The sequence below is a fragment of the Crocuta crocuta genome, unplaced genomic scaffold (assembly GCF_008692635.1).
Source record: "Crocuta crocuta isolate KB4526 unplaced genomic scaffold, BGI_CrCroc_1.0 scaffold28, whole genome shotgun sequence".
In the NCBI taxonomy this organism is placed as follows: Eukaryota; Metazoa; Chordata; class Mammalia; order Carnivora; family Hyaenidae; genus Crocuta; species Crocuta crocuta.
The window spans coordinates 8647920-8673758 of record NW_027533256.1 but is presented as its reverse complement, the minus strand read 5'-3'; positions in this window follow the sequence as shown (position 1 = coordinate 8673758).

The following is a 25839-nucleotide window of genomic DNA, read 5'->3' as shown; positions in this document are numbered from 1 at the left end:
ATCTTTATGAGGAGTCCTCTGCGTGGTGGAGGGTTGAGAGAGGCTGATGCAAGCTGCCTGCCTCCCACCGGGGCAACGGTACAATGTTCTCTGTGCTGGCAGGTGCATCTACCGAGGGAGCCAAGCTGATTCTCTACATGGTCACTGTTATAAGACTTTCAGTTAGACTTTGTTTTTTCTGTATGAGGGAAAGTTCAGAGAATGTCTGAGACTCAGGAACTTCCACAGGTGTATCATAGATGTCACCTTGACCTATCAGGGAGGTCCTAAAGGTGAGTAGTCAAGAATGCTTGGGCTCTCACAAGTCATGGGGAGGCAGGTTAAAGATCTAGAAAGTTTCACATACTTATTTCTAGGGCTTATTTTGGTTCCTGAGGGGCAGTGCTCTTTGATGTCACTCAGGAAGGAAGTCCATGTTCGCAACTTACATGTGGTGCTTCTCTAAGAGACATAAATACCAGCACCTAGGAGCCACTCAGAAGCCACAAGCAGAAAGAAGTCCAGGGTAAGCAGGGACCCTGGCAAGAAAGCAGCTGCAGGGGACAGAGACCCGGGGGACACGTGGGAGTGTCACTGTCCCCCCACCCGCAGGCCAGGCACATCTGTCTGGTTCCAGCTGTACAAGTTGTGTCTCTGAGCCTCTAGGCACATCTAGAAAGTGGGCATAGTATTTGCCTCTTTGGACGGCACTTGATAAATGTGGCCCCCTTTCCACTCGGGCAGATACCAGCAGATGAAGAGAAGAGGGTTCTGGAGAGATAGTTCTGGCATCTGCTATGACCAGGAGAGAGAAATTAGATCAAGGATACAGGACATTTGAGAAAAGGTTTGCAGTGAGGGCAGGGAAACCCAGCAGGAAAACGACGGGATTTGAACCACAGTGTGAGGACTGCAGACCTGGGACCCAAGACCACGCTCCCCTGTCCCCACATTCCTGTTCCCCAAAGCTGATGCCTGTGTGTGCAGGCAGACATCTGTAGGGGTGCATTGTGGGCGTACGTGGGGTGGGCGTGTGGAGGTTGGTGATCAGAACAAACCCATGTTGGGAAATTCTTCCCCTGAGTAGTTGTTTCTGCTGGACTTAACTGGTCAGCAAAATTTAATCTCAAAATTTATTCAAATTGTGATTATGTTCTTTTCATATAATCTCTTTCTCGGAGAGTCCCCGGGAAAGAAGGCTAACTAGATGCTCTTTGTTTGTAGTAAGAATACTCAAAAGCAGGTGGAACCAGCCAGCCTTTGGCTCTCTGGCACGGGGCCCAGGCAAGGACTGCGCCCCTGATTGGGTCTGCCTTGCCACTCCTGCCCAGAGAGAGGGAGGGGCTGGTGGCCGCCAGCCCACGCTGGGACCCAAGAAGTTTATGAGGGAAGAGGCAGGCCTTTCTCCTCCTCTCCGCTGTACTCCACCCTGCTCTTGGGAGGCAGTGAGTGGCCTGCCCTCAATCAGCCTTTGGCCTCACTCTCAATTTCCATTTCCCTTTCTGACAACAGCAGCCAATCTCCCAGAACAGAGATGAGTTTCTAATGTAAAACAGAATCTGCTTGAAGCAAGTCCAAAGTGATTTTCCAGTCCCTGTCTTTCATCAGGAAGGGGAAAGCCTTCCCTGTCGGGGGACCAGAGGTGATGCCAGGCGCACGGGTGCAGGAGGGGTCTTCTCAGGTCAGAGGCGAGGCTTGGCAGGGAGCATGGGCATCAGAGCAGGCTTGCCCAGAGGGAGGCGGGGTGGATGGCCACCTTGTGCCCCTTGTCCAGACTCCCATCATCTGCTCTTCTTTTACGCCCCCAGGACTCCTCTGACCTGCCCAAATTGTGGGGGGTGCTGGTGGCCTCCAGCACTCCATCCCAAAAAGGTGCTGCTATTCAGTCCCCAGGGCAGGATTCCACCTGCTTGAGAGCCAGTCCTGACCCAGGAAGGCAGTGAAGTGTCCGCCCCAGGCAGCCCAGGACCATGCGCAAAGACACAGAGCCCTCCCCAGCTTCTTGCATCCTCACCTTGGAGAGAGAAGAAAGGTGGCCTCTTGCTGGGGGAAAGGCAAGAAAGGAGACTCAGGGGGTGCATGGATACCAGCGCTCAGTTTCTCCAACAAGAAGGACAGGCATGGCCAAAATGATGAGGGAAAATGCTCTGCCTGGGAGAGGTGAGTGCGGCGAGAAGACACACATTGTATTTCCTCTCCTCCGTTCACTGTTAATCCGGCCCCGACGAACTTTGTCCGTTTTCCCATCTTCCCTCTGGGAGATGGGAGAGACTGCCGAAGCACCCCAGGTGGCTTTCTCAGACGTCGGCAAAGCTCTGGTTAAACTGGTGGGGGGACATCTGAAACTCGAGAGTTTCCTCAGACTTCAAGAATTGTGGTGAACCCACACCCAGGACCCACAGGAAAACTACAAAAGAGACTGACAGGCCCAGCTCACCCTGTGAAGGCTGCATGCCGGCCCAGCCACGCCTTTGCAATGGTACATCGGCAGCAAAGCCAGCCCTAGACTAGGGAGAGAAACTAGACTGTTTCTCATAGGGGAAGATAATAGGCTTTGAATCATGTGGGATAAATGTCAGGGAGATTTATGTGGACGACATGAGGACAGATCATTTCAGAAATAAAAGATCAAGACAAAAGCCATCCACATGAACCATGGGTAGGATTTAACAAATGGCAAGGCATTGATGCAAACTGCTTTAGCAAGAAAAATAAAGGTGGATGGAGGGAAGGTGGGGGAAGGAGAGAAAGGGGATAAAGCTTAGAAAAGATAGATGAAAAAATATTCTGAAGGAAAATGTAGTCAAAGAAAGCATCTCCTTCAATGTTTATGGAGCATTTCTTGTGGGCCAGACTCTGTTTTAGATACTCAAACATGAGTTCCTAATTTAACTCTGCTAGCCACCTGGATGGAGATAGACCCCATTATAAGCCCCATTTTAGAGATGAGAAGACAGACATATAGAGGGTAATTAACTTGCCCAGGGAACAAGTCCAGTATTTGAAACCATGAATTCGGATCTAGAGCCCATTATTTTAACTGCTACTTTACAGCATCTCTCATTATACAAACAAATGATAGAAAATCTAGATAAATACATGAAAGTGTACAAAAATAAAATGATCCGTGATTTCACTACTGAGAGTCAGCCACTTCTTCTGGTTGTTGGTCTTCTGTATTTTAAATTTATTTTGGATGGTCGTTATTGCTTAATTTTAAGACAAAAACGTTTAAAGAAGATTTAAAACTACCAAAAATTATATGAGCTACCTCCCTTTAGATGCACACATTTACTTATACTCTTACTAGTGGAAGACAAAACAGAAGCAATGGATGGTTCACACACACACAGAGTTGTGTATTTAGGTACATATAAACATTTGCCTGTAATATGTGTGAGCTGGTGTGAAGTCAAATAGCTAGTAACATACAATAATGGAGGGGAGTGTCACTAAATTTTCTCTCATCACCATTATTTACAGTTTCTTAAAATTCTTTTTAGAAAAATATTTAATATCAGTATATATTAGTTAGTATTTGTGTATCATTCTGTGTATCATTTGTGTGTTTGCTTATTCTGGTTGTTATTTCCTTAAGAAGTTTTCTGTTTCACAAGATTCTACCTTTGACAGTATCTTGCGATCTTAATTTCATACCATGGAAGAGGAGGAGATTGATTAACTCTGTTTTTTCTCATGTGTTTACTCTATTTCCCAATGTTTATTGTAGTGTTATTTTTATATTGTTCATGTTCATAAAATTTAATTTCTCACACCTCTTTTGACCTCATTTTGTACTTAGAAGGACTTGGTGTCCACTCCAAGCCCCTGTGTGTTTTTTGGTGTTTTGTTTTTTCTTTTATCTTCTCTTTTCTTTTCTTTTTTATTTTCCAGGTGAGGTCTGGCTCTGTCTGCCTAGCAATGTTTGCAATGGGAGAGTGGCTATGAGAAATGGCAACTTGGACAGCCACCAGAATGGAAAAGGCAGAGGCGCCTGGGTGGCCCAGTTGGTTAAGCATCTGACATCAGCTCAGGTCATGATCTCATAGTCCTTGGGTTTGAGATCCACATTGGGCTCTGTGCTGACAGCTCAGAGCCTGGAGCCTGCTTCAGATTCTGTGTCTCCCTCTCTCTCTGCCCCTCCACCCCTTGCTCTCTGTCTCTGTCTCTCGAAATAAAGACATAAAATAAAATTAAAAAAAAAAAAAAAAAGAATGGAAAAGGCAAACTCAGGTACTTGTGAGGTCATAGGAAGTGGATGAGCCAAACGGGATGATCATCCACAGTCCAGGTTGGACCCAGCAAATGAGACATACTGATCCTTCATCAAATCATGGCTCTTTGGATCATGATCAGTAAAAGGAAGAATGGTTACAAGACAACCATGGCAGAGTTCATCAATGTCAGCGATGAGAGTAATGGAGTAAGGGTACCAGCAGTAGAATTTGCAGTTTGATGACAATGCAACTGGCCACACTGGGAAGGTTCCAGTGATGGACAAAGCGGCTAAGGGTGCCAGTGCCCATCCTGGATACAGCCCTACCTCCTTACTATCTTCTGCATCTTGTTACTGGTTGTTCAGAGAAAGTGGCGATAGTTCTCATCCTTTGAGAAAAAGTGTTTGCCATCAAAAGATAAAGGGCACTGGTATTCACTTTTATACCTTCCTAGTGATTTTACTTTTTAAATGAATGGACAATGATGTTGAGTTTTCACTCTGTGGATGCTGGTTTTTAAAAAACGCTGACTTTGGGGCTCCTGGGTGGTTCAGTCCATTGAGTGTCTGACTCCGGCTCAGGTCATAACCTCACAGTCCATGGGTTTGAGCCCCGCGTCGGGCTCTATGCTGATAGCTAAGAGCCTGGAGACTGTTTCAGATTCTGTGTCTCCCTCTCTCTCTGCCCCTCCCCCACTCACTCTCTGTCTCTCAAAATAAAATAAAAGACATTAAAAAAATTAAAAAGCTGACTTCATTTCCTCATTCAGTTCTGAGGGGAAGGGGCTCATGTGTTAAGTGGGTTCCTCCTCCAGAATCATGTTAAACATGACCAACAATGAGCATACTGAACTGCAGTTAGCTGTGCTTTTGTGATTTTATCACTCTACTATTTGTTTCTGGTTCTCTGAATTCGATCATTGAGTAAGTTTTGTCTTAATTGTTTTATCTTTTAAAAATTCTGCCTGGATTCTAAATTCCATGAGCTTTTTAAAAATTTTTAATGTTTATTTACTTGAAAGAGAGAGAGAGAGAGAATGAAAGCAGGGGAGGGGCAGAAAGAGAATGAGACAGAGGATCCGAAGCAGGCTCCATGCTGACAGCAGAGAGCCCAATGCAGGGCTCAGACTCACAAACTGTGAGATCGTGACCTGAGCCTAAGTTGGACGCTTAACCAACCGAGCCACCCAGGAGCCCTGAGGTTTTTTGTTTTCTATATTTAAAAATGTCTTTTTTTATTGCTTCAGAATTTAATAAGACTTAGCTGTTGGGGGTATTTTATTTTCCTCAGTACATTGGAGAATTACTCTTATCATCTTCTAACAGTTATTGTAGCTGTGGGACATGCTGTATTCATGACTTGTGTTTTTCATTTCTTGGATTGAGGTTTTCTATCTTTACTTTTTATATTCAATTTCTTAAGAAAGTTCTGTCTATACTTGCAATTATTTTATTGCTTACATGTTATGTGTTTTTATATGCAGATTTAGATTTTCTTTCATTTCAGGAAATTTAAAATTTTTTATCTTCAAATACATGTTTTTGTTCATATTTTGTAATTTCTGAGACATTATTTTTTTCCAGGTTGTATTGTCTTTAACTGTTATCTTCTCCCTAATAACATTTATCTATTTTCATGAAATCTTTATTTTATGCCAGTAGTTTGACTTTTAGTGAAATGCCCTGTAAAATACTGATTACTACTCTCAGAATCATTCAAAGAATATATTATGATATTGCATCCACAAACCATTACAATAAAATACTCCCACTTTATATGGAAAACTTCTCTGTCTTAATAGAGAGCATGAAAGCATATAAAGAAGTTAGAATATTATTATCCCCAAACTTCAAAATTCAGCATAAGGCCCAAAAGAAAATGTAGAGAAAATCTCCTAATACATGAAACAATCATATTTAAAGGGTGCAAAAAAGATTAGGAAAAAGGTAAATGGATTGGAAAATGAAATGGGGAAAAGTCAACATCCAAGAGAAGTTCCAGAAAGTAAGAACAAGAAAATGGGGAGGAGGAAAATAACAGATTTCTCTGGGCTAAAGTAAAGAAAATCTTGGGGAATCTGGGGGTTAGTCAGTTAAGCATCCTGCTCTTCATTATGGGGCAGATCATGGTCTCAGGGTGGTGAGATCGAGCCCCATGTTGGGCTCTTCACTGAGTGTGGAGCCTGATTGGGATTCTTTCTCTTCCTTTGCCCCTCTCACTTATGCACACACACTCTCTGTCTCAAAAAAAAAGAAAAAGAAAGAAAGAAAGAAAGATAGAAAGAAAGGAAGAAAGGAAGGAAGGAAGGAAGGAAGGAAAGAAGAAGGAAAGAAAGAAAGAAAGAAAGAAAGAAAGAAAGAAAGAAAGAAAGAAAGAAAGGAAGGAAGAAAAAGAAAGAGAAAGGAAAAGAAAAGAAAAGAAAAGAAAGAAAAGAAAAGAAAAGAAAAGAAAAGAAAAGAAAAGAAAAGAAAAGAAAAGAAAAGAAAAGAAAAGAAAGAGAAAATCTTCAAGCTGAAAAAAATTGCTGACTGCTAAGCAGGGAAGATGGAGGAAAGAGTATTTTTTTAAAATCCCAATAGTTTCTAGAAAGAACAAATAAAATAGCTACAAAGGGAGAATTAAGTTGGACTTCTTGCCAACATCACCAAAAACTAGAGGTAAATGCAGAAAGGTCTTAAATATTCTAAGAAGAAATTATTGTTCACTTATAAATCTGTCAAATTAATGTGAGAGTAAAGGCAGATATTTTCAGCCTTACAAGAACGCAAGAACTTTACCTCCCATGCACCTTACCTGATAAAAGAACAACAAAAAATAACAAAGTTTATTAGGACATGTTCAGAAAAAAAAGAAATCAAGAAATCATAACCATACACCCAAGAAATGGTAAAAGAAACCCAGGAGAGCTATGAACAGAAATTTGTAATGATAGCTGGCAGCAGGCCTCCAAAACATATTAGTAAATCCAACAGATATATGATTAACAAACTCCAAGATCACAGAAATATGGTTTAGAAGGCAAGTGATCCTTCTGTCATCAAGAAAAATGAAAGGCAATCAGATACTCCAGACAAAACAAAAAGCTCTAAAAGAAAGTCATCGTATAAATATGAGACAAGCTAAAACTTGGCATAATCTTAAGCAGTTAATGGCATTTAAAAAAGAGAATCCATTTGACTTTAACTTTGGAATATTCTCAGTAGAACAGCAAAGATTCAGTGACCTATGAAAGCATTCTTGTCTTTATGTAGATGTTTGTCTAATAAAAATATCTGGCTGAACCACAGGAAATTACCACATTTTTTTGTAGGTGAAAGGAGATTGAATAAAACGGATTTCAAATGGTTCATATGATTTAACTGAATACATAATCATACTATAAAAATTCTATATGTTGGATTTTGATTTTCAGAAACAACTAATAAATAAAAGATGGAAGATGTAACTTGCAGAGCAAGATATAAATAATAAAAACTTTGAAAATATAAAGCCATGCATTCTAGGATGTGGAAGAGTGACGAGAGGTAGATAGAATTTCAGGGGCAAAAAATTACTTATTTATTTAGTGAGGAATCCCAGGATATTTCTTATATTTCCTGGATCAGGAAACAGAATGGATATTACAAGATAAAACAAATATGTGAATATATTAATATTGAGAACTAAGATTTTCACCATAAAATAAAAGAGATATGGGTACAAACTAAAATAAAGAAAACAATCCTGTTCCATTAAAGTGGAATTGGAAATATCATTGCAAATTCACGATTTTATGTGTGACCACTTGTATATCGATCTGTCCTTCCCAACTCTGTCCATTGAAAGGGCAAAGTGCCAGTAACAACAGACCTTGGTTTCTCAATAGGACCCTCTCCTAAAATAAACCATTCTTGGAGAAATGGCTGATTCTAGGTCTGGATCAGGGAAAGTAGAAGATTAGCCTGGATCATCTTATTAGTTGAGAACATAAGGACGTACTTGAATAATAGAAATATGTCAAAAGCATATCGGGGCCAACTTCAAGGGGATCCCACTAACCATACTTTAGACAATTTAAGTAAGAAGAAGTATAACATATTGAAAAAATATATCCGTGATTCTATAGTCATATGAGAGAGATTGCTTATGTCTATTTAATGTTCAAATAAATTTATAAGAATAACAGTTTCTGCATAATTTACCAAACAAGAAATAATTCACTTTTCACTTCTAATAGGGTGGAAAAACAAACTGTGTTATATGCATACAATGAAAAATACATAGCCTTGCCTTCTCCCACTGTAGTAGCCCATGGTCCCCTCCCATGGGTACCTCCTCTAGGAACCAAGGAGGAGTCATTCACCCTCTCACCTTAGCAGGGCCCTTCCTCTCCTGTCCTGCCAAGCTCTGGTGGACACCTTACTGAGTGGATCCCTGTCCATCCAACAGCATCAATAGACCAGACAAAAGCCCAGAATTTCATAGATTCTACATATCAGTGAGGGCTGTTCTTAACCTTGCCTTATATTAAATCACAATAATGTCCAGGCCTCACCCCTAGGACTCTGATTCAACTTCACAAATTGCCCCAGGTAAGTCTAACATTCAGCCAGGATGAACTAGAAAAAGATGACAAATTCTGAGACAACAAGAGTTTGATTCATACAATCACGACAGACAGTGTAATGTGAAGCATGGCACTATTTAATCCTGGGCACAATGGAGAAGAAATATTAACCAGAGCAACTTGGAGTCCAAAGTACCTTTCCCCAATTTCAGTGAAATTTTCCACAGTAACGAACACTTGTTATGGGCACATGCTCAGGGGCAATGTCAATAAACAGTCAATATTGAATGCTTGCAATGTGTTAGCCATGTTTAAACACTGTTTAAAAGGAAGCCATCACCAACAGTAACTAACATTTAATTAAGTTAATCATGAAATTGCTTCCATCGATCATTTTCATTCTGAAAAATGAAAAATTTATTTGGTTCGATCAGCTATCACATTGTCTGCAGTGGATCGCAGTGGTCAGAGGTGGGGAGAGAGAGTCTGGGCCCAACCTGCAAGGGTAGGGCATCGTCTGCTAAAAATGAACGAGATTTGGATTCTCACCTCCTGAATTTTTTTCCAGGCCACCAAACTGCACCAACAGGAAGTGAGTAGGCAGTCCCCCTGGAAGGGGGAGGGGGCTCCCCACTTGGGACAAGGGAGGAGACAGACAAAGGGGACCCTGCAATTGGGAAGTGCCAGGGGCCAATAAAGACATTTTTCATTATTCTTAGAACAAAACCACCACAACACGTTCCTTTCGTTGGTTGGGGGACAGCCAAGTTTCCGCATGGTTTCACCTTCCAGGAAAAGGGATTTATCTCCATCTGCAGCTTTTATTGGTGCATTTGTTGCTCTGAGAAATTGTTGTAGATCTTTCGCCAGTTAAAATTGCTCAGAAAGATTCATACAACTGAATTCCAATTCTTTTTCCTGGCTGCAAAATAATTTTAGCACTCTCTCACATAATAGTTTTTATTCATCTTTAACAGCTTTATTGAGGTATAATAGACATGCAGTAAACTGGGTGTTTAAAGTGTGCAACCTGTTCAACTGTGACCCATGCAGACATCTGTGGAGTCATTGCCACATCAGAACAGAGAGCACATCTAAAGCTTCTTCACACCCCTTTGTCCCTCCCTCCGCCCTCCCACCTCTCCACGCCACCTTCAGGCAACCGCTGATCTGCTCTCTGTCTCTTTACATTCGTTTGCATTTTCTAGAGTTTTCTATAAATGAAAGAACAGATATTCCTTTTTGTGTGGTTTCTCTCAGCATTATTTTAAGATTCATTCATGTTGTCGCCTGTATCAATAGTTCATTTCCTACCTGTGGGGATGAGCACTGGATGTTTATGAAACCAATTTGACAATAAACTATTTGTAAAAAAAAAAAAAATAGTTCATTTCCGCTTTGTTGGTCTTATGTCATACTTTGATGCATGAGGTAAATGCTACAGAGGTACATCCATTACATCTGTATGGACAGCCAAAAGCGTAATATTATAGGAAATGTTCTGAACTTCCTTCCTTCCTTCCTTCCAGAATCTTAAAACGGGCTCAGTGCAGAGCCCAACATGGGACTTGACCCTACAACCCTGGGATCATGACCACCAAAATTAAGGATAGGCTGCTCAACCAAATAAGCCACCGAGGTGCCCTGCTGGACTCAACTTAAAAAATGTTTAGAGGCACCTGGTTGGCTCTGTTAGTTAAGCGGCAAGCTTTGGCTCAGGTCATGATCTCACAGTTAGTGAGTTTGAGCCTCACGTCAGGCTCTGTGCTGGCAGCGCAGAGCCTGGAGCTTGCTTCAGATTCTGTCTCCCTGTCTCTCTGCATTTCCCCTACTTACGCTGTCTCTCTCTCTCTCAAAAATAAATAGATGAACCTTTAAAATGTTTAATTGGTATGTTCTAGTTGTGTAACCATGGACATGTCATTAAACCTCTCTGTGCCTCAGTCTCCTCTCCTGCAAGAGAGGATTAATAATAGCACCTCATTGGTCATGTTCACCAGTCCTTCATCAGGGATTTGAGCAGCCCAGCCCCCTGGAGCTGTGTGTGTGTCTGCATGCTTGAATGGCTTCATGGGCTGGCACCCTCTACTGGCTTCAGCCCCGTGGGGAGATGGCACATTTGCCAAAGGTCAGGCAGTGATAGACGAAAGGAGCAGGGCTCTTAGCCCTCTGCCTGCGAGAGCTGCCACAGTGAGAAGCACTCTAACTTGACACTGATGGAGCATCTGGGCAGTAGGCCTATGAGGTATTGCCTCGGGACCAGATGCAGCACAGGTGCCCTCACCAGAAGGAGAGGTTCTGGAGCTTTTTGAGAGGTGCTCCAGCTGGGAACTGAAGACCAAGTGAGAAGTTTAGAGAAAGTCGAGGTGGCGGAAGAATGATATACGCAGGAGGTGCCCTCCTGCTTCTCAGCAGGACTGAGACTGGGAGAAAACCAGAAAGCTGTTCAGAGTCCCCTGGGAGCATGAGAAAGGCATTAGAGAGTCCACCAGACAGGCCCTTCCTTCTGGGAAAGTGAAGTTAGAGAGGTTTAAAGACCAGGATGGACTTGAAAAGAGGAGAGGTACTGGCTCTGAGCGGAGGACAAAACTTGTGGCAAATTGTGTTTTGCAAAGATGGCAGTAGCAATATCTTCTGTCCCCCGTGCTCTGCGGGCTTGCCACTGACTTCTCGAGAAGTGGTATCTATGACCCCTTCCTTGAACCAGGCTTCTGTAACTGCCTTAACCGATAGAATATGGAAAAAGTGGCATGATGTGACATCTGAGGCTAAGTCATAACAATGTCTTGCGCTTCCTTCAGGGGTGGGGGAGTCACTCATTCTCGGACCCCAGCCACCATGCTGCGAGGTAGCCCAAGCAGTCTGTGGAGATGCTTGCATGAAGAAAAACAGAGACCCCCAGCTGATAGCCCCAGCTGAGCTCCCAGCCAATAGCCAGCACCCACTTCTCAGACGTGTGGGTGGACCATCTTGGAAGGTGGCCTTCCAACCCTCAGTGTGATGCTACACAGAGCAGAGATGAGCCACATGTCCAACAACAGAGTCATGACAAAATAAAGAGCTGTCATTGTTCTGAGCCACTTAAGTTTTGGGGCAATTTGTTGTATAACAATAGATAAGCTGTACAAAGTTCACCCAGGAGAAAGATGTAAGTTGATGACAGTACTCCCTAGCTGGATCCAGGGAGTAGCCTTCCACTGCATGAGGCTCTCCAAACAGTCTGGCAATAAAAGACAAGAATAAGAACTGACTGTTCTCTGTTGGACATCCATCTTAAAATATAAATAACAGCACCTCTGGTCACAGCATAACCATGTTTTAGACATGGTTTAAAAAGCGTTCTTGTGATAATCCTATTTTTGAATTGCAGGATTCACTGAGAGCTCTGGGTAACTCCTTTGCAAATGTCAAGGGTCTGCTCTATCATCCAGGCTTATAAACCTCTTTCTAAGTGGCTTGCAGGATGCACTGGGCCATCGAGAGCATTTAATATCAATTTACCTAGGGTTTATGACAACCTGAATATTATTTTACTGCAGTTAGTAGATGAAGAGACTGAGAGTCTCAGAGGCAAATTCCCCCGAGCCAGGAACTGGAGGTGCAGGGACAGGAGGCTTGGTCTGTCCACCTCGGAGTCTCATACTCTTTACTAGGTCAACATGTAGTTTCGACTATAAATTGGGGATATGTTTCTTTTCAGTTGACTGCCAAGAATAGGAACACGTATTTTTAACTCTGTTTCTCTCTCTTTCTTTCTCTTTTCACTCAAGCCATTTTTTTCTTTCAAAACTTTTTTTTTTATTGTGTAGAATACACTCAGCATAAAAGGAGAACGGTTTTTCAGTGTGCAGTTTGGACGCAGTGAGTACGTTCACACTGTGGTGCAGCCATCGCCACCATCCATCTCCAGAACTCTCCTTATCTTGCAAAACTGAAACTCTACACACACGACACAACTCCTCCTTCTGCCCTCCCCAGCCCTGGCAACCACCATTTTGCTTTCTGTCTACTCATTTGACTGACTACTCCAGGAACCTCAAACAAGTGGGATTGTACGGTATTCAGGGGTTTGCGTGTGCGTGACTGGTTTATCTCACTTAGCGTAATGTCCTCAAGGTTCATCCACTTTGTAGCATGGATCAGGGCTTCCTTCCTTTTTAAGACATCCCCTCCTTTTGGTCCAAATACAACATCTTGCCATCTTCTGTGTTTGAAGCATCCAACAAACCGCTGTGTCTTCCCATTCCCTGCTAACAAGCCTCAGGCATGCCCCTGAGAAGAAAGACCTGGGGAAGGGACATTGCTGGCTCCAGGTCGCAGCCTGTTAGTTTCCTGGGTCAGGTATTAATTTGGTCATAGGACATGTAAGCCCTTGGCTATGTGGGTAACCTTCTGGTTTATGAGTAGGCGTTTTCTAGAGAAAGGGTAGATCCCATCTCTGTTAGCACCCCCAAGTCCTTTCTGTCTACAAATCACTAGGTAGGTGGAGGTTTGCTACATTTGTCTACTGGAGCAGGGGCAGCCTGACTCTGTCTCTGAACTCAGACCCACTCGGCATATCCGGCCCTGCAGCCCTGACTAACCCAGGAGGCGTCTCCGGAGACAGACCGGGCCTCCTGTTATCCTCACACCTGTCATACTTAGAACGCTGGCCTGTGGAGCTGGGTCCGTCTGAGTCAGCACCCAGCTCTGAACCCCCTTCTAGATGTCTGGCTGCAGGGAAAGCTCTCACCTTTGTATACTTGATTTCTAGTCTTGATTTCGTGACCAATGAGGCAGCAATGTGCCCCCAAAGGTCCTTGAGATGATGGAGATACAGCAGTGGTGCTTAACAGAGTAATAGAAGTATGGACGCGTTACTAAGGAGGAAAGTAGAAGATACACCTTGGGAATCTAGGGTGTGTATCTCATTTAAACAAGCTTTCAAAATGAGAACGTGACATCTCCATTGGTCTAACATCCAGCCGGCTGTGTGATCCTACAGAGATGACTTGTGAGCCAGGAGGCACGTCCTGAACAGTTTTCTCTCCCTTACACTAAACACTATTTTATTTCACGCTTGAACAAGGCAGAGTCAGAAACCAGAGGCCCCTACATGTTTTATGGACTCCCTTTGCTCTTGAAATTGACATTATAAAGAGAATTTTCTGGGTCCCAAACGTCTCCTTCCCATGTAGCCACAATCCCCCAGCACCTCAGCAGGACATCTGCAAAGCCTGGTATCATGTGTCATGTTCCCTGATGCTTTCTGTGACCAGCTTTGGCAGGAACTTTGGACTCCCCTGGGACTGTCTTGTGCCAAACCCATCAGCTCCCACCCCAGTGGCAACCCCTCTCCAACGCCACTACCCTCTAATGAGCTCTTTGTCCCAATCTGAGTCTCTCAGAAGGAGGGGTGTGATCACCCCTGATTTCCAACCCTCCCCATTCTCACCTCTGAGCCAGGTTGAGTCACGGATTTTGTTTTTCGTGAAGTGTAATTATTCTCAGTAAGCTTTCCAATCATGCCTCTGCGTTTGAAAGCACTTTTGTTCAGGATGTGTGGGCTGGTTTATGTAGTCTCGTTTGTGGTCAAACTGTGTGTTTTTTATATACACTTAATTATAGGATGAAGGCCACAAGGATGCTAAAAGCTAGGCAGAGATTGTGTTTTTCCTGCTGCAATGAAATCAAAGTGTTTGCTGTTGAGATGACCAGGTGGCAAAGCCCGAGTACCGAGGTCGTGTGGCCAAATGGAGGCCACAGGAAACCTGCTGGGCGTGTGCCAAGCAGGTGCCTGGAGGGGATGATGGCCCTCGCGGTGATGATCGGCCGCTCTGTGTTGGACCCTGCCTGGGGGCACACTCCCTTTAGTCTCCTCACAAACTCTGCATGTGCTGTCTTCTTTAATCGACTGAAGAGGAAAAATGGTCCAAGAGGCTAATAAAGTGTCCAAGGTCATGTGTCAAAAGCTCGTTGGGTATGGGAATCAGACTTTCCCTCGGATTCTTCTCCCTGCACTCCGAGGACCAGCAGATGTCTCCTGCCAGTGCCCTCTGGGGTCAGGTGGCTCCCTGTCTGGCAATTGGCATAATAGATAGACTTTTCTTGGACGCCAACAGATGTAAGCTCTGCTCCAGGACTGACTGGCTTCTGGCACTGGAGAATCGCTGAGCTCCCGGGGCCGCGACTTCCTCATTGTGTAAAGAACGGGGTAGTCCCATGTGCTGCAGAGAGGTATCCTCAAGGAGCAGCTGAGGCCCAGTCGAGAATGGGCTCTTAGGACCAAGGCAGACATCCAGTTACCAGAAGTGGGACACCAGGCCCAGAGCAGGACTCGCAGCAGGTAGGATGCTAAACTCAGCCTAAGTCAAGCGTTGGGGCTGTCTAAGTGCCCCTGTTGGAAATCAGGCCTGGACTGGGAAGAGGAGAGAGACAGATGCAGGCCGGTGTTTCCTGCACCCGGCTTCTCTATTCACTTTGCTGTGGCTGTCATTCAATATGCTTGACTCCCTGGAAATAACATCTGAGCACAACAGAGGAAGGACCACACTTCTTCACACGCCAAGTCCTTTCAGGAGAGAGTACATTCATGTAGTTGCATGATTTGCTTTTTGCTATTTCTGTAGACTCTGGGTCATGGTATGGTTAGGTCTGATAGTGGGCTTCTCCTGCTATGACAATAACTTCCCCCTACCTGGTGGTGTGGATGCATCACTCTGCTGTCTCTGGCCTTCTTCAGTACATATTCACAAGAGCCCGGAGGGATGGAGCCTCCACACCTTGTATGTGGACAGGAATGCACACAAACCTAAATGAGTCAATGAGGGAATGAGTGATTGGTCAAGGCTAAATGCTCTGTGCCCTTGTTCACCTCCATTGATTCAACACACGTTCACCTGCTCCGTGTGAAACCCGTGTAGGCTAGGCTCCCACCAGCCTTTGCCATTTGAGCTTCCCCAGAGTCCAAACACTCAGTCCCATGTCAGAGTTGTCCCAGATGCTTCTGCCTACACTCTGCAGAGGGATCCAGGCTGCAATGGCTGTGGCCACCAAAGGTGGACTTCCTCATCCCCAGTGGTGGGTGCCCTGGCTGCCTTTACTGGTGGCCCCTCTGTGTCTCCCTCTGTGACTGCCTCTGCATTACCTGGAACAGTTATACTCCTTTCCCGGGGTGGGGGTGGGGGGCAAACCCACAGGGAAGTGACCCCTTGCATCTACCATGATGAAGGCCACAAGAGGCCTTGTAGGGGATTAAATGTTCTCAGGGAAACTTTCCAGGCAGCCCAGAGGTTCCCAGAGCAGGCGAAAATCTAGGGTATATGTACCACATTCTGAGCCTCAAAGAATAAAACTGGAGATAAATAGAAAAGCCAGGGCCTAAAAGTACCCAGCCACATGGAATCCAAAAATAGTTTCTTAAATATCAATGAGGCAGGGAGGAAATTCAAAGAAAGTAAGAGCATTTATGAAAATAATTAAAATGTAGATACCCTAACAAAGCGTGTGGACTTGGGCCAAACCATTCTCAGAGGGAAAGTAATTTCTTTAAATGGCAATTTTAATGAAAATGTTAAGGGAACTTTAATGACCTAAAAAGTGAACAGAGAAACAAAGACGCTTGTTCACAGAACAAGGGAGGAAGAAATACAAACACAAAGAAATGAACTAGAAAGAGGGATAACAGGTAAACTGATTTGGATTAATTGCTGGAAAAAATAAGTTTACCCAATCAACAAATAGGAAATATTCTTTTTAAGTTTATGTATTTATTTTGGGGAGAGGAGGCATAAAAAGAGGGAGAGAGAGAGGATCCCAAGCAGGCTCCGTACTGTCAGCACAGAGCCAGACATGGGGCTCGATCCCATGAACCATGAGATCGTGACCTGAGCCGAAATCAAGAGTCAGACGCTTAACTAACTGGGCTACCCATGTGTTTTGGGAATTATTTATAGTAGAAAAAGAAAGAGGGAGAAGGAGAGGGAGAAGGAGAGGGAGAGGGCGAGGGAGAGGGAGGGGAGGGGAGGGGAGGGGAGGAGTTGATGATGCTAGAAAGGAAAAAGGGCTGAGAACACACTGGGGACAATGTAAGGCTTTGAGGCCATGGCTGGCATTGTGGGAAAGCTAACAGGCAGGGGCCTTGTAAGCCAGACTGCAGGATCCCACACTCACTGTTGCACCGGCCTCGGCCAAGTTTCCCAAGTGATTTGTTGCTCCTGTTCCCTTCTGCAAAATGGGAACATAGCAAAAACCTGCCTCTTGGGTTTTTGTAGTTTGAGTGAATGTTTGTCACCATCTTATGGAGAAAGAAACCAAGGCAAATAAAGGTGGAGAAAATTGTCCAAGGTTATTCAACTTTCCTAGGAAGATTTTCCAAAGTGGGAGAAGATCACAGAGCTGTCACATATCTGAAGGATCTTGGAATGCGTTCCCTGAAGAAGGGAAGGCTCAGGAGGGCATTTCCCACAGGCCTTGAGGAATAGCTAGTGCCCATGGATAGAAGCTAAAGAGAAGCACGTTGTGATGGTTAGTTTTATGGGGCCACTTGACTAGAAGGAAGGATGCCCAGGTAGCTGGTAAAACATTATTTCTGGTATGTCTCTGTGGGTGTTTCCAAAGACATTGGTGCTTAAATTGGTAGACTGAGTAAAGAAGGTCCGTCACCACTTTCGGTGGGCATCATTCAATCCACTGAGGGCCTGACTCGCATAACAAGATGGAGAAAGGGTGAATCTTCTCTCTTTGCTGTGATGAGACACCCATTCTCTTCTGACCTTGGACTTCAGTGCTCCAGGTTTTCTGACCTTCAGTTTTAGACAGTTTGGACACCCTGGGCTTTCCTGGGCCCTCAGCATCCAGATGACAGATGGTGGAACTTCTCAGCCTCCATAATCACGTGGGCCAGCCCCCCGTAATCAGTCTCTTTCTCTGGATCTATATATTTCCTACTAATTCTGTTTCTCTGGTGAAAACTGACAAAAACACACTCAATTTCATATGAATGTGGTGGATCAAATGTTTGTGCATTTAACCACCATTGTCTGTTTTCTCAAGTATTTCCCCATTTCCCTCTTGGTGTCCAAATTTGGTGATGATGAGGTAATGGTTTTCCCTGACTTTGGCATTTCTAAAAAATCTTTGCCTGTTACGGTGACATTCTGTGCCTCTGAATAAAAATTGTCACCACCAAGGAAAAGAAGGATGTCTTCTAGGGGCTAGAAAAAAATCTTGGGGACTGAGGTAGGTATGGAGAATGGTGGGCACATGGAGAAAACAGGGTACATGGTTAGAACGGAGATGCTCACTTCTGGGGCAAAGTCTGGCAGAGCCTCAAGGAGGCAGTAAGCCCCCAGGGAGTAACCGAGCACTAGGTGGCAACACTGAGAGCCTCACAAGTTTCTTGTGCCCAGCACATCCCTCAGAGACACAGGCAGATTCCTGGGGCCCCCGGCACTGGCACAGGTGGGCAGCAGGAGCCACAGCAACAGGGCTGAGGGGCCTCAGTGGAGCGCCTTGTGGACCCAGCGTCTGCAGCAGATGAGACTGTGTCCAAGCAAACAAAGGATTTGAGAGTCGGGCGCTGCCTCTGCCTAAGTCCCTCCAGCCCCTAATCACACCTTTGGGGGAAAAGCGAAGATACTAAATGACCGATTTAACTTTTCCAAAATCTTAACATCATGAAGCTTTCAAATAAAAATTGGGTTTGTACACTGAGAGTCTGCCTTCTAATACGAGGAAAAATTTCTCCCTACTAGTTACAGATACTAAATGTAGATGGTTCACCGTCTCTGGAAAGTTCCAGCAGGGACTGGATAAGCCTGTGCGAGGATGCCTAGTAGAAATACACATGCTAGGGGTGCCTGGGTGACTCAGTCAGTTAAGCATCCGACTTCAGCTTAGGTCATCATCTCACGATTCATAGGTTGGAGCCCCGAGTCAGGCTCTGTGCTGACAGCTAGCTCAGAGCCTGGAGCCTGTTTCAGATTCTGTCTCTCTCTCTCTCTCTGACCTTCCCCTGCTCACACTGTCTCTCTCTGACTCTCAGAAATAAAAAATAAAAAACATTAAAAAAAAAAAAGAAATACACATGCTCGCTAGAGATCGGCCTTTCTAGGGACTCTGTCTGCATGAACGCTAACAGGTGGATATGTGACAACTGGCAAGAGGGGTTCAGAGGGAAGCCTGAAATTTTCTGACTCTAAAATGTCCCTTCCAACTACCTAAAACTCATGGTCATTGGTTTCATGTCTGAGGGGAAACGCCATAGTTGGTGAAGTGAGATAGAGGATTTTGGAACTGGAGAGAAGACGGTACTGACAAAGAGAGGGTCCGTGTGGGTCAGTGAGGCGGGGTGGCCAGTGCGCAGATAAGCCTATGGCCTGTGTGACTGAATGAGGTTTGCAGAGTTGAGGGGGCTGGCTGATGTGTGGGAGCAGGTGTGCTGTAGGGGAATGATGGCATGGGGTGTAGACTATGAGGATGATTGATGGAAGACATATGAGGGTGTTCATGTCGTGGGTCCCAGGAGAGAGGGTGAGCGGGACGTGCAGCTTGGGAATGACTGTGCACGCAGCATAAGGCACCCTGTCTTGGAATGGGTTGGCAGGTGTGGCAGTATTTCCCCCTGTGGAAGAGTAGCCCCTTTAGCCAGTGCTTGGAAATGTACCAGCCTAATTTTAAAAATTATCTAATTTGGAATTCTGTGAGCTTTTTCAATTTGAGGACATTTGACTTTCTTCTCTTCTGGAATGTTATACTCTTTAAGTATTATCTTTTTTTCTTTCATTATGGAATCCCTGCTAGCTATGTGCTAGAAATTTCTTAATCTGCCCTCTTTGTCTGTTAGCGTCTTTGCTATTGTCATGTTTTTCATCTCCTTCTTCTTTCTTTCTTTCTTTCTTTCTTTCTTTCTCTCTCTCTCTCTCTCTCTCTCTCTCTCTCTCTCTGTACTAACTGGATTATAAGAGATTTTTCAGTTTGGTTTTCTCAACCATCAATTCTCCTTGATTCTGTTCAATCTTCTGTTTAGGGCTTGTATCATTATTTTTTAAAATTTTAATAACTATACTCTCCAGATTACTAATTTTTTGTATGTTCCTATTCTAATTCATAATCTCTGATAGTTGATTTACAACCTCTTTTTCTTATTGTATAAATGTATTCCTTCCTTTGTCTCTTTAGGAATTTAAACTTACCAATTTCAACATCTTTTTAGACAACTTTTTAATTTCCATTTTCACTGGAGGTTAGTTCTCCCATTTATTGAATTTGATAACTGTCATTCCAAGTGTTATACTTTCCTATTTCATTCTCTTAGCTTTTGGGCTCATCTGGCTGTTTTATTTTTTTGGTTGCTATTTTAAATGTTTTCCTTCCAAATTTTCTTCTTACTTCATGGTGGTTTTCCAGATTCAGCTAGGCTTCCTGTGGTCTGCGTGCGTCTCAGATCAAAGTCTTATAGAAGGGCTCAGAGATCTTGCCCTCTGAGGAGTTGTAATCCCAAGCCCTGAACCTATGAAGAGCAGTGAGTAGCACCAAGTGGCATAATTCCAGAGGCACCATTTACATGGAATAAAATGTCAACAGTGCCTTCTAGAATTGTGCAGTAAGATGACCCTCATTGCAGCCCATTTCCAATCTTGAGAAATCTCTCCTAATGTCTTCTAGTCCTTGCAGTTACCACTTTTTGTTTTTAGTAAGGCCCAGAGACAATAAATCATTTACATAAGAAAGTGCTCCGAAGAATGGTCTGAAGTCCATGACTTTTTCTGCCCTACCGTGCTGCAACCCAGAATTGTTAAAGACAGCTGTAGAAAACAAGCAGGCCCTTGAAATTTGACATTGAAGGTATTTCTAGGATTAACTGAAAATAGATTCCTAGCATTTTTCCATGTGTGAAGAGAGGAGGCGATGATACACTAGTTGTGGCTTTACCGGCCCCAGATTGCCTCATGTCTGCTGCAATTGCCAGAGCAGCTGAGTTTTGAGAAGTCAACCAAGACTGGACTATGCGTGTACAGGGAAAATGGCCTACGATTCTGCAGTTTCTTCCACTACCACTGAGGTCGAGTGTGGTGGAACTCTCCTTCAGGCACAGTGTTCTCTGGACTTCAAGCAGCCCCAACTCTGTGTTACACTGTTATTGGATGTGATGTTCCCAAACCATGCTACTTGGAATTTGCATTCCTGTCAGGCATCCCTCCCCGCTGCTTCACAGGGAGAGGATGGAGCCCAGCTGAAGACCTAGCAAACACACACATAAGCCCTTGCACGTTTCCTCTCTGATAGCTGGCCTCAGGGGTTCAGTAACCCTGGAAGTACTTGATCTTGGCACCACAAGTCCTCATGGTCACTGGTTTCCTGGAGGCCAGTGCTTGAAATCACTCTTGCAAAAATCCCGCTACCAGAGAAAAGATCTCAAGGCTACTGTGGGGACTGACTGTATGTTCAGCCAATCAGATCTTTGGAAGGAGGGTTCAAATTCCCCTCCTTCAGCTAAGTCTATTATAGGCAGTAGGAGACCTACCCAGCTAGTTTTTCCCATGCCTAGTTTGGTGCCTGGGAAATAGGTGGTCTCAGTGACTAAATAGAGACACTGCAACCCATGATAATAGAACTATCCATTATTACTATCCAAGAATGACAAAGTAATAAGGAGCAAAACGGTTCATTTCCAGTGGCCCCAGTTCCAAAAGGTGACAATCTGCACGCACTCTGGGTTTCCAAAGTAGGTGGAACTCCTTTTCTAAATGTTTTAGTTCTGGAAAACTTCAAAGGTACTTGGCCAAGCAAGTCCTCTCTTAATTTTTAAATCCATGTCTATTTTAAGAGAAATGCAAGCTGCCTGTTTCTAATTCGCTTATACTTGATTTGTCAAAACACTCTTTTGTAATAGGGGTTTGTTGTCCAAAAATCCTTGTGACCCCTGTTAGAAACATTGCATCCTAAGGCAGGGAATCGGTTGTGGCCAAAAGCCCTCGGTCCAAATCCTGATTTCAGCTTCATGTCTCATCTCCCTGGAGAGCTCCCAGGTTCCTAAACAGGGTTGCCTGTCTTTCCCCGTCTTCAAGAAGTAGAGATGGACTTTAAAAGAAGAGGCTGTGGTGGTTGTCCTCAGATCCCCAACCAAGTCTTGGAGGTTTGGCTAAAAACCTTGAACACCCTTCCCAGAAGAGAGTAAATACAGCCTTGTGAAAACACAGCATTTGTATTTCTTTGACTTTATGAAGTTTATGGACTTGAAGCGTAGCATGATAGATGAATGTGTTTTTCTGTGGTTACCTTTATTTAGTTTGCTGTATAAGGGTCTGTATTCATTCGAATGATATCTAACATGACAAATCATCATTTAAAAAATATCTTAAAATTGCATCCTTTCAAATGTATTTTAAAATCGAAGAAGAAGTTACGTGTAGTGAAATGTACAGGTCTTAAGTGTATAAATTAAGACCTAACATAATCATCTAACAACTCAATTAAATTAGAGACTATTTCCATCACTCCAGAAAAGCTACTTGTGTCCTCTTCCAGTCATTACTTATAAGGAACTGCTGTTCTGATTTCTGTCACTGTGGTGGGCTGCTTCTCAGATGGGTCATAAGGATCCTCACCTTGGTCTTCATGCCCTTGTGTGGTCCTTTCTGCTGGTGTATGGGCTGTGGCGAGTAACTTGCTATCCTTCTGAAGTTAGGTTACAAAAAGACTATGACTTCTGATTTGTTCATCATCTTTTGAGCTCTCCTGGAACCCCAGCTCTGGGGGAAGCCAAATGCCACAGGAGAGGCCTACAAGGAAGGAGAGGCCCAAATGGCAAGGAACTAATGTCTCCTGCCAACTGCCATCAAGCACCTGAGACCTGCCAACAGCCACACCAGTGAACTTGGGAACATGTAGTCTGTCCTCAGTCAAACCTTGAGATGACTGTAGCCCTAGCCAGCATCTTGAACCAAACTTTCAAAAGAGTCTGAACCAAAGGCATCCAGACAAGCTATGCCTGAACTCCTGACCCACAGAAGTGGAGATCATACAAGCTTTGTTACTTTACACTGATACGTTTTGGCATAATTTATTATGTAATAATAAATGATTGATAGACTCACCATGGGTTTGTTTTGCCCTTGAACATCAGAAAAATGAAATCATACAGTACATATTCTTTTGTGCCTGGCTTCATTTGTTTAACGTCTGCAAGATTCATTCATGTCGTGTGGATCAGTAATTAATTCTTTTCATTGATGAGTAAGTTGCACTGCATGAGTATGTGACAATTTATTTTTATCTGTTGTCTGCTTGATAAACATTTGGGTCATTTTAGTTTTATGCTTTTTTGAATAAAGTTGAATAAAGGTACTATGAACATTCATGTATACATCTTTCTATGAACATATGTTTTAATTTTTCTTGGGTAAATACCTACTAGTCCAACCACTGGGTCAATGTTGGTTAAACTTAGAGGAAGAAATTTCAAAACAGTTACCAAAGCAGCTGTACCATTTTGGACTTCTTTTTGTAAAGTATCTATTCAAGGATTCCTCTACTTGTTTTGTTCTTCTTTTTCAAGCTCCTTACATGAAAACTTAGACCATTGATCTTAAATTTTCCTTCTTTCTAATATAAATATTTAAAAGCATAAAAATCTCCCTAAGTACCACTTAATGATGTCCCACAAATGCTTACATGTTGTATTTTAAGTATCATTCCCTTTGAGATATTTTCTAAAGTTAAAATTTTTTCCCCTGGTGATAGATTATTTTTAAGTATATTACTTAATTTTAAAATATTTGGGGTTTTTCTATTTATTGTTAGGGCTTTCTAATGTCACTGTAGTAAGATAATACACTGTGTTATATTTTAATATTTTTGGATTTATGGCCTGGCATGTGGTCTGTCTTGTGAATATTCCAAGTCCACTCAAAGAAAATTTATGTTCTGCAATTGTTTGGTGTAGTGTTCCAACAATATCAGTTAAGTCAAATTGGTTGTTAATTTTGTCCAAACTTCTATGTCTGACTGGTTTTTTGTTTGGTTTGGTTTGGTTTGGTTTGGTTTGGTCTTGCTTTCCTAATTACTGAGTAAGGGGTATTAAGATTTCCAACTATAATTGTACAATTTTCCATTTCTTGATTTGTTATTTTTTGCTATATGTATTGTGAATGCTGTTATGTGATGCATATAATTCTGAGATTGTTATGACTTCTTGATGAGTTTGCCATTTTATTACTATAAGATTGTACCTCTGTATCTCTGGAAATACTTTCTATTTTTTTTTTTTTTTACAAATAGTTTATTGTCAAATTGGTTTCCATATAACACCCAGTGCTCATCCCCACAAGTGCCCTCCTCCATGCCCATCTCCCCCCTCTCCCTCACATCCATCAGTCCTCAGTTTGTTTCTCAGCATTCAAGAGTCTCTCATGGTTTGCCTCTCTCCCTTTCCCCCACCATTTCCCCCCTTCTTCTCCCTCATGGTCCTCAGTTAAGTTCCTCCTAATCCTCCTATACGTGCAAACATGTGATATTTGTCCTTCTCTGCCTGACTTATTTCACTAAGCATAACACCCTCAAGGTCTATCTATCCATGTTGCTACACAAGGCCAGATTTCATTCTTTCTCATTGCCATGTAGTATTCCATGGTATAGATAAACCACATCTTCTTGATCCATTCATCCGTTGATGGACACTTAGGCTCTTTCCATGTTTTAGCTATTGTGGAGAGTGCTGCTATGAACATTGGGGTACATGTGCTCCTATGCATCAGCATTCCTGTATCCCTTGGGTAAATTCCTAGCAGTGCTATTGCTGGGTCATAGGGAAGTTCTATTGTTATTTTCCTGAGGAACCTCCACACTGTTTTCCAGAGGAGCTGCACCAGTTTACATTCCCACCAACAGTGTAGGAGGGTGCCCATTTCTCCACATCCTTGCCAGCATCTAGAGTTCTCTGATTTGCTCATTTTAGCCACTCTGACTGGCGTGAGGTGGTATCTCAGTGTGGTTTTGATTTGTAGGAAATACTTTCTGTCTTGAAGTCTATTTCTTCTGACTTTAATGTGAACATATCTTGTTTTTCTGTTTACATAATGCATATATTTCCATCTTTTACTTATAGCCTTTGTGTATTTGTATTCCAAGGGCATCTCTTGTAGTCAGCATATGGTTGGATCTGTTTCATTTTCCATTCTGATAAAGTCTGTGTTTTGACTGGAGCACTTAGTCCAGTCCAATGACATTTATTTGTTTTTATAATTTTATTTTATTTAATATAATTTATTGTCAAATTGGTTTCCATACAACACCCAGTCAGTCCAATTCCATTTAATACAATTATTGATAGATTACATTTTAATCTATCATTTTGTTTTCTAGTTGTCCCAGGCAATTGTTTTACTTCTATGTTCCTTATCCTTGTCTTTTTTTTTTAAGTTAACTAAATTTTCTCGGATATCCCATGTTTTAATTTCTTTTGCTCTTTAGTTATAAATGTTTGTATTTATTTAAATGGTTTCTCTAAGGATAACGATATGCATACACAACTTACCTTAGTCTACATAGAATTAGTATAGTAACTTCATGTAAAGTATGAGAACCTTAAACATTGAAATTCCACTCTGTGCGATTATCACCACAAATATAATGTGATATAATGTAAAGTAATAGATCATATAAAGATACATAATGAGAATACAGAGCTATCATTTTGCTTTAACTAGTCATATATGTTTACTTGAATAAAATATATATGTTTTTTAGATTTTATTTATTTTTGAGACTGAGAGAGAGAGCACAAGTGGGGGAAAGGCAGAAGGAGGGAGAGAGAGAGAAGCCCAAACAGGCTCCCCACTGTAAGCATGGAGCCTGACTTGGAGCTTGATCTCATGAGCCATGAGATCATGACCTGAGTTGAAATCAAGAGTCTGATGCTTTACCTATTGAACTGCCCAGGCACCCCTATGTATGGTCTTTTATGAAGACTATAAAAATTTTTAATTTTTATTATATATTTTTATTTGATATTGTATATATATTTTTATATCATTTAACAAAAAACTATCTTCTTATAAAGATCATATTTTATTTTTATAAAGTAATATATGATTAGTTAAATCAAAAATAATAACA